The sequence below is a fragment of the Capra hircus genome, chromosome 25, assembly GCF_001704415.2.
Source record: "Capra hircus breed San Clemente chromosome 25, ASM170441v1, whole genome shotgun sequence".
NCBI classification, from domain to species: domain Eukaryota; kingdom Metazoa; phylum Chordata; class Mammalia; order Artiodactyla; family Bovidae; genus Capra; species Capra hircus.
Window position 1 is genome coordinate 8,331,741 of NC_030832.1, and position 9,853 is coordinate 8,341,593.

At 42.0% G+C, this 9,853-nt stretch overlaps 1 pseudogene across 1 annotated transcript; it reads left to right on the forward strand.

Moving 5' to 3' along the window:
• Positions 696–2,232, forward strand: LOC108633917 (annotated as a pseudogene). The gene has a single exon (XR_001917289.1). The product of XR_001917289.1 is annotated as a protein tyrosine phosphatase type IVA 1 pseudogene (transcript).

Here is a 9,853-nt window from a genome sequence, read left to right on the forward strand (position 1 = left end):
ATCCAATTGAAAAATGGGCAGAAGACCTAAATAGACATTTCTTTAAAAAAGACATATGCCCATGGCTGATTCATGTCAGTATATGGCAAAAGTCACCACAACATTGTAAGGCAATAAGCCTCCAATTATAATAAATAAATAAATTTTACAAAAAGACACAGATGGCCAATCGGCACATGAAAAGATGCTCATCATCACTAATTATTAGAAAATACAAATCAGAACTACAACACAACACAGCACCACTGAACACTGGTCAGAAAGGTCATCATTGGAGGCTGCGTGCTCTTCCCCGGGCCGTTCACTGCAGGACCGACTCCGGTGCCCCCGCCGCCCGCGAAGCCGCCGCCGCCGCCGCCGCCGCCGCCGCCGCCGCCGCCGCCGCCGCCGCCGCACGACGCCCGCCGCCGCCGCCGCCGCCGCCGCCGCACGACGCCCGCCGCCGCCCCTGCCCCGCCGCCGCCGCCGCCTCGGGACCGGCTGCATGGTTAGGCCACAATCTTCAATGAGTAGACATATTCCTCAGTTCTGTGGTGTTCTCGGTCACACATTTATGGAGTTTCTGAAGGGCAGTGGAGATTACTGCCAGGCACAGCACGACCTCTATGCAGACAAGTGAGCTGCAGAAATTCATTACTGCTCAAGCAAGAAGCCCCCATAAGACTGGTTAACCTGGACACAGAGGTGTTGATTTGAAATCCACAGAGCATTTTTATACAAGAATTCTGATCTGGATGGGGTAAACCTCAGTGCACTTCCTTTCTATTGCCTCAGTATTACTGGATTGAAGAATTGCTGCTTCTTGTTAAGAGGTTCATTCATTCATTACTCCCAACTTCATTCTTAAAAGCACTGAGAATTTCAAGTGGAGTATATTAAAGTTGACTGTGTTTCTTTGCATCATTTCTGTATTCAATTTTTTAAATTCTTTCATATCCCTATTGAGTGTTTTTTAAGTAAATTAACATGGCTCGAATGAACCGCCCAGCTCCTGTGGAAGTTACTACAGGAACATGAGATTTCTTATTACACACAACCCAACTAATGCAACATTAAGCAAATTTATAGAGGAACTTAAGAAGTATGGAGTTACCACAATTGTAAGAGTATGTGAAGCAACTTACGACACTACTCTTGTGGAGAAGGAAGGCATCCATGTTCTCAATTGGCCTTTTGATGATGGCGCACCACCATCTAACCAGATTGTTGATGATTGGTTAAGTCTTGTGAAAATTAAGTTTCGTGAAGACCCTGGTTGTTGTATTGCTGTTCATTGTGTTGCAGGCCTTGGCAGAGCTCCAGTGCTTGTTGCCCTAGCATTAATTGAAGGTGGAATGAAATACGAAGATGCAGTACAGTTCATAAGACAAAAGCGGCGAGGAGCTTTTAACAGCAAGCAACTTTTGTATTTGGAGAAGTATCATCCTAAAATGCGGCTGCGCTTCAAAGACTCCAATGGGCATAGAAACAACTGTTGCATTCAGTAAAACCAGGGTGCATGATGCCATTGATTGGAAGTGGAAGCTGAGATGGAATGGAATTTGTCGTACATAGCAGATAGCCCGGTTGACTTGGTGAATAAGTCTGATGAAGCTTCCATAGGAGTGTTGAAAAGCAGTTTCACCAGGCCATAGGCCTGGCAGAATTGTAGACTCTGTTCAGGTTATGATCAGCCTATTTGGATACTAGTAAAGAATTCTTGCTGTTCAGCATTTAATATGTGCTTATAATTTATACCAATTGACCTTTCCTGAAATCATGCTGTATTGAGTCATGTCATTAAATCTGTTTCCATGCCAGAATCTTACCAATATATAAGAAATTTAGAAAGACTAGGTGCCAAAATACCCAGCACAATACTTGTATATTTTTAGTATCATATAGAACAAATCCCAGGAACTATGAACACCCTGGACCTTATGTGGTTTATTCCTTGCATCATGTCAAACATAGAAAATAGGGCCTATGAGGTTTGTTTGCTCACAATATGTTTACATCTCCCACATTCATACCAGTATACATTAGATTTGCTCCCTTTTTATTAACCAAGTCTTACAGTGATTATTTAATATCTTTCTATAAATCTCATTTTATGTTGTAGAAGGCCTCCATTTTGAAAATCTACATTGTACAGAAGCACATGTCTTTAATGTCTCCAGACAAAAGCCTTACAGTTCATTTTAATGTTTGCACTTTGGGGTGCAACTTACAGGGAGGGCCTGAAAAAAGAATGGGAGGGGTTATTAAGTATCTTTAGTAAAATGTTGCCTTTGTCTTGTGCAGAACACGTAGAATATGTGCTTTAATTTAGTAAATATTTTTTTAAAGGTAGAAATACTTTGTTACTGTAACTAAAACAATTCTTAAATCAAAATTTCTGAAATTCTTGTAATTTTTTTTCATACTTACCTGAAGTTGTTTACCGACTTAGCTTTGTTTGAAGTGTGATTCCCAGCCTCTCTTGCAAAAAAAAAAAAAAAAAAAAAGTGGGTTTCTGCTAATGAATTGAGCAGACATTTAATATTTTATATACCTTTTGAGCTGTGTAACTTAATATTTGGATACTTGACAATTTGTTTTATTATGTAATTGATAAAATGGTGATGTGTATTAACGTTAGCTCAACCATATATTTATACTGTCTGGGAACAAGTGGTTATAGTTCTGTGGGAGAAATAATTTGTCAGTGTTCACCAGCTTGTAAAAATCTAGTGCAAGAGCTTAAACATTAAATAAATGATGATATGCATTTATCGTCAAAAAAAAAAAAAAAGAAAGGTCATCATTAAAAAGTCTATAAGTAATAAATGTTGAAGAGGGTATAAAGAAAAGGGAATCTTCTTACACTGTTGGTGGGAATGTAACTTGTTGCAGCCACTATGGAGAACAGTATGGAAGTTCCTCAAAAGATTAAAAGTAAGAGTTGCCATATGACCCAGCAATTCCACTCCTAGGCATATACCTGGACAAAACTGCAATTCGAAAAGATGCATGTACTCCTGTGTTCATAGGAGCACAGTTCACAATAACTAAGACATGGAAGCAAGCTAAGTGTCTATCAACAGGTGAATGAATAAAGAAAATGTGGTACATAGATGCTATGGAATATTACTCAGCCATATTAGGAGTGAAATAATACCACTTGCAGCAACATAGATGTACCTAGAGATAATTATACTAGCCAAAGGAAGCCAGAAAGAGAAAGATAGATACCATATAATCTCATTTACATGCGGAAATCTAAACTACAACACACTGAACCTATCTGCAAAACAGAAACAGACTCGCAGGCATAGAGAACAGGGGGCAGTGGGGTGGGAGAGGGAGGGTCTGAGAGTTTGGGATTCGCAGGTGCAACCTTGTTTGTATAGAATGGGTAAATAGCAAGGGCCCGTATAGTACAGGGAGCTATATTCAATAGGCTGTGATAAGCCATAATGGAAAGGAATAGGTAGATAGACAGATAGATAGATAGTTAGCTGAGTCACTTGGCTGTGCTGCAGAAATAAATACAGTCTTGTAAATCAGCTATACTTTGATAAAATTTTAAAAATAAAGGCAATGGTCTTTTCATTGCTGTAAATCTCTATCCAGAAAACTTGAAGCTAGAGATTCAAGGATCCCAGCCTGTGGAGAGGAAAATAACCAAGGACGCTGGAAAACACTTGGCCAGGTTATCATTTGTGATTTTTGCAGGGTTTCCTGACATAAAGCGTGAGTGTAGAGGCACAGGACAGGCTGCTGGAGGGACTGGCCCCCTCTCACTTCACCCCCTACCAGCATGCCTGTCCAGCACTCCTGATCACCACCTGAAACATTTCACCTGTGTGGAACGATGCTGAGAATAACCTCCAGAGCAATTATTCCTATCAAATGATGCGGCTGAAACATGGCCTTTTAAAAAGGAATGTGATCAGACTCCATTTTGGCTATAGTCATTCACGACACTGACTCATCCAACTTTTATTAGAACTAGAGGATGGTCACCATGGTTTTCTGCCTGGGAGTTTATGACCAAGTCCCCCCACCCCGACTCTGGAGCAAAAGCAACATGAGCTATGGAGGATGTGTCTGCATCCGTGTGTGTATTTGTGAGTATGTGCTTGATCGAGGGGTCAGGAAGACAGATCCCACACTAGGGAGGGCAGATTATCTCCTCCAACTTCTTCCTTCTAGGTCTGAGCTCTGTTGTATCTAGAAGGCAATTAGCTAAGCATCAAATCTTGAAGTGATAAGACCTTGGTTATGAATAATCATGCTAAAACGGTGATATAATATACATCAGCTAAGAAATGAATCAGATTGTCTTGTTCCTTTGATCATTCATTTCGCAAGCATTTTTTATACATCTACGTGTGCTGGGCACTGGGTTAGGTGCTGGGTCTCTAGTGGTTACTGAGATAGGATCCTCGCTTTCATAGAGTTTCAAGTCAAGCTGAGGAAGAGAATGAATATATGAGCAAGAACATAGCAGACGGTGATGAGTGATGTGAAGAAAACAAAGCTGGGTGGGTGTCAGAGGGGTGGGAGAGGGTTGTAGGGGAGGGCTCAGGGAAGCCCCCTCTGTGGAAGTGACTCAGCTAAAGCCTGAAGGAGGAGAATGAATCAGCGTGGGGATTTCTGGGAGATGAGTTACAGGGAGACATTGCTATTTACTAGTGTGACCCTGGGAAATTTCTTAGCCTCACTAGGACTCAGTGTACTCCCTCATGAAATGGGATAATCAGAGGTCATTGTCATGACTGAACACCTTAATCCATAAGAAGCACAGTGGGTGGGGCCGAAACATGAGAAACTAATGACACTTGTTCTGACCTACAGAACAGCAATTTTTACCCCTCACCTGTATCTCTGTTTAATAAATGACAACTGTTACTACTCATGATTCCTGTTTATTGAGCACTTATTATATGGCAGGCACCATCCAGTCTACTTTTTCTGGGCATAATCTCTAACCTCTACATTTTAATGAAGAACCCATTCAGTTCAGTTCAGTTCAGTTCAGTCCCTCAGTCCTGTCCGACTCTTTGTGACCCCATGAATCGCAGCACGCAGGCCTCCCTGTCCAGCACCAACTCCAGGAGTTCATTCAAACTCATGTCCATCAAGTCAGTGATGCCGTCCAGCCATCTCATCCTGGGTCGTCCCCTTCTCCTCCTGCCCCCAATCCCTCCCAGCATCAGGGTCTTTTCCAATGAGTCAACTCTTCGCATGAGGTGGCCAAAGTACTGGAGTTTCAGCTTCAGCATCAGTCCTTCCAAAGAACACCCAGGGCTGATCTCCTTTAGGATGGACTGGTTGAACATCTTTGCAGTCCAGGGGACTCTCAAGAGTCTTCTTCAACACCACAGTTCAAAAGCATCAATTCTTCGGTGCTCAGCTTTCTTCACAGTCCAACTCTCACATCCATACATGACCACTGGAAAAACCATAGCCTTGACTAGATAGACCTTTGTTGGCAAAGTAGTATCTCTGCTCTTGAATATACTATCTAGGTTGGTCATAACTTTCCTTCCAAGGAGTAAGTGTCTTTTAATTTCATGGCTGCAATCACCATCTGCAGTGATTTTGGAGCCCCCCAAAATAAAGTCTGACACTGTTTCCACTGTTTCCCCATCTATTTCCCATGAAGTGATGGGACCGGATGCCATGATCTTCATTTTCTGAATGTTGAGCTTGAAGCCAACTTTTTCACTCTCCTCTTTCACTTTCATCGAGAGGCTTTTGCGTTCTTCTTTACTTTCTACCGTAAGGGTGGTGTCATCTGCATATCTGAGGTTATTGATATTTCTCCTGGCAATCTTGATTCCAGCTTGTGCTTCTTCCAGCCCAGCGTTTCTCATGATGTACTCTGCATAGAAGTTAAATAAGTACGGTGACAATATACAGCCTTGATGTACTCCTTTTCCTATTTGGAACCAGTCTGTTGTTCCATGTCGAGTTCTAACTGTTACTTCCTGACCTGCATATAGGTTTCTCAAGAGGCAGGTTAGGTGGTCTGGTATTCCCATCTCTTGAAGAATTTTCCACAGTTTCTTGTAATCCACATAGTCAAAGGCTTTGGCATAGTCAATAAAGCAGAAATAGATGTTTTTCTGGAACTCCTTTGCTTTTTCCATCATCCAATGGATGTTGGCAATTTGATTTCTGGTTCTTCTGCCTTTTCTAAAACCAGCTTGAACATCTGGAAGTTCGTGGTTCAAGTATTTTTGAAGGCTGGCTTGGAAAATTTTGAGTATTACTTTACTAGCGTGTGAGATGAGTGCAATTGCGTGGTAGTTTGGCATTGAATTTCTTTGGGATTGGAATGAAAATTGACCTTTTCCAGTCCTGTGGCCACTGCTGAGTTTTCCAAATTTGCTGGCATATTGAGGGCAGCACTTTGACAGCATCATCTTTCAGGATTTGAAAGAGCTGCACTGGAATTCCATCACCTCCACTAGCTTTGTTTATAGTGACGTTGTCTAAGGTCCACTTGACTTCACATTCCAGGATGTCTGGCTCTAGGTGAGTGATCACCATCATAATTATCTGGGTTGTGAAGCTCTTTTTTGTACAGTTCTTCTGTGTATTCTTATCACCTCTTCTTAATATCTTCTGCTTCTGTTAGGTCCATACCATTTCTGTCCTTTATTGAGCCCATCTTTGCATGAAATATTCCCTTGGTATCTCTAATTTCCTTGAAGAGATCTCTAGTCTTTGCCATTCTGTTGTTTTCCTGTTTTTTGCATTGATGGCTGAGGAAGGCTTTGTTATCTTTCCTTGCTTTTCTTTGGAACTCTGCATTCAGATGCTTATATCTTTCCTTTCCTCCTTTGCTTTTCTCTTCTCTTCTTTTCACAGCTATTTGCAAGGCCTCCCCAGACAGCCATTTTGCTTTTTTGGATTTTTTTTCCATGGGGATGGTCTTGATCCCTGTCTCCTGTACAATGTCACGAACCTCCGTCCATAGTTCATCAGGCACTCTATCTATCAGATCTAGTCCCTTAAATCTATTTCTCACTTCCACTGTATAATCATATTATGAGCTGCATTTTCTAAAAGAAGGAATCAAGGCTCTAAGTGGTGAAGTACCTTGCCCAGGCCCACACAGCCAGTACCTGGGACTTTCTGACCCAAAATCAATGCAGCTTCACCCCACACCCACAGCCTTCAGGATCCCAGTACAGCCAATCTGCCCTGAAGATACGCTCTGAGATTTGTTGAGAAAATGGAAATTGGGCCTTTTTTCTATTTCTGTGATGACCCAGGGTCATCCTAAATCCTAAAGGCATCCCTAGACATCCCATAAACTAGTTTCCAAGAAGACATTTAAAAAGGTTAAGGAAGGACTTCCCTGGTGGTCCAGTGGTTAAGACTCTACGCTTATAATGCAGGGGCTGTGGGTTCAATTCCTGGGCGGGGAACTAAGATCCTACATGCTGTGCAGTGCAGCCTAAAATAAAATGTAAAAAAATAAATAACTAAAAAAAATGAACATGGGATAGTATCTTTAAAAAATAAATAAATAAAAATAAACAAAAAAGCTAAGGAGCGTCCTGCAAGTGACACTGTCACATCTGAGCTGGGATTTGTTGGAAGGTGAAGAGCATGCATGTTTAGTCTGCCAGACTCCTCTGTCCGTGGGATTCTCCAGGCAAGAATACTGGAGTGGGTTGTCATTTCCTTCAACAGGGGATCTTCCTGACCCAGGGACTGAATCTGAATCTGTGTCTTCTGTAATGCAGGTGGATTCGTTACCTGCTGAGTCATCGGGGAAACCCTGGAGGGCCAAGACAGAAAACCGTAAACAAGCCTTAACATGGAATACCCCTGACTGGGGAGCTTTAAACAAACTGATGCCTGGATCCCACCCTGGGAATCTGGGTTTGATTAGGGCCGGGATAGATATTTTTTTCAAGTTCCCCAGATGATATTATCATGAAGCTGGGTTTGAGAACGACGTGTAAACAATATGTAACCAGCAAGCATCTGGCCAGTGCAGCAGGGCGTCAGGGCACGGCAGCTGCTTGGGACATGGGGGGTTACTCTCTTTAATACACAAGACACCTAGTGCAAAGCCAGGCAGTATCAGGACCATCACTCCAGAATGACGGTTGCTATCTTCTTCTCTGAACTCTACCCTAAGAGAAAGGTAGCAAGGGGGAAACCAGCATATCCCCCTCGGTTAAGAGCAAGAACACTGACTGCGAACACCTGGATCCCTGCTCTGCTCCTTACTTGCTGTGTGACCATGAGCAGGTTACCAAACCTCTCTGACTTCAATTTTCTTATGTGTAAAATGTGAATATTGAAGCCTTACCCAAGAGGGTATTATGCTCTCTGATGGAGAGATAAATATATATGTATGTGTGTGTGTGTATATATATATATATATATATATATATATATATATATATATATATATATATATATGAAATGGCGGAGAAGGCAATGGCACCCCACTCCAGTACTCTTGCCGGGAGGAGCCTGATAGGCTGTAGTCCATGGGGTTGCTAAGAGTCAGACACGACTGAGCGACTTCACTTTCACTTTTCACTTTCATGCATTGGAGAAGGAAATGGCAACCCACTCCAGTGTTCTTGCCTGGAGAATCCCAGGGACGGGGGAACCTGGTGGGCTGCACAGAGGTCGCACAGAGTTGGACATGACTGAAGCAACTTAGCATTAGCATATGAAATGGCAACCCACTCCAATATTCTTGCCTTGAAGATTTTGTGGACAGAGGAGTCTGGCAGGCTACAGTCCATGGGGTCTCAAAGAGTCGGACACAACTGAATGGCTAAGCACACATACACACCTACACATCACAATGTCTAACAGTTCGTGAAGTCTGTTCTTTAGTGACCTAATTAGGTGAGCTGTCAATACTGTCTTCGGTTCCCAGATTAGAACAGGTGAATCAAGTCTTCTAAAATCTCCACTTTGTCAACACACTTGTGAAAGTAATGAAGCATGTTTTGCGGTGTCTATATACCTATTTAAGGGACTTTCCTCAAAAGATAGTAACCTGAGAAGAAAGGAACATTATTTAAGATGCAGGTTTCCAATTTCCGTGCAATGGTAAGTTTGAATTGCCCAATCAGAAAAATTCTCTGACAAATATATATTTGTCTATATATAAACAAGTATTTAATATTATAGTTATCATACATATGTATTTTTATTTATTATATATTTTATGGTATAAATATAAATAATATATTTATATATTATAAACATATTATGATAAATATACATATATTTGGCAATATGCCTGCTTGATGTCTAGTAAGCATTCAAATACTGATGTTATTTTTAAAAGACAGACAGCAGTAATTATGAAGTATCCACCCGCCTAGTTGCTGTGATGGGTACTTTCCTGTGTTATTTCCCTTTATCCTCACCACCATCCAGAAGCTGGTAGTCATCTTCATTTTACACATGAGGAAACTGAGGCTCAGGTTGGTTAACTAACTGTCAGGATCACACACACAGGAAATGGTGGAGCTGGAAATAGGACTCAGGCGTGACTTTCTGCTCCACCACTGAGACTCTCAAAGACTCGGCTTCAAATGTGACAAGGGAAATTACTCCCTGAGCCCAACCAGGTGGGTTAACTGTTCAGCCTCATCTCCCTCTGCAGACGGGGCTCTGCCGGCAGGTTAAGAGCATTTCCATTGCCTTGCTGGACCCCGTTTCTGATGTTTCTGAAGGTTTCCAACAATGAAGGTAAAGCCAGAGGACGTCCCTCATTAAAACTCCCTCTCCTGTGTTCCAGGATGGCTCATCTGCCAGAACCTGATTTAGGCACAGAATCCTGGTGAGTGAAGGGGTAAAGTTCAGAAACATGGGCAAGTTCTAAGATCCATGT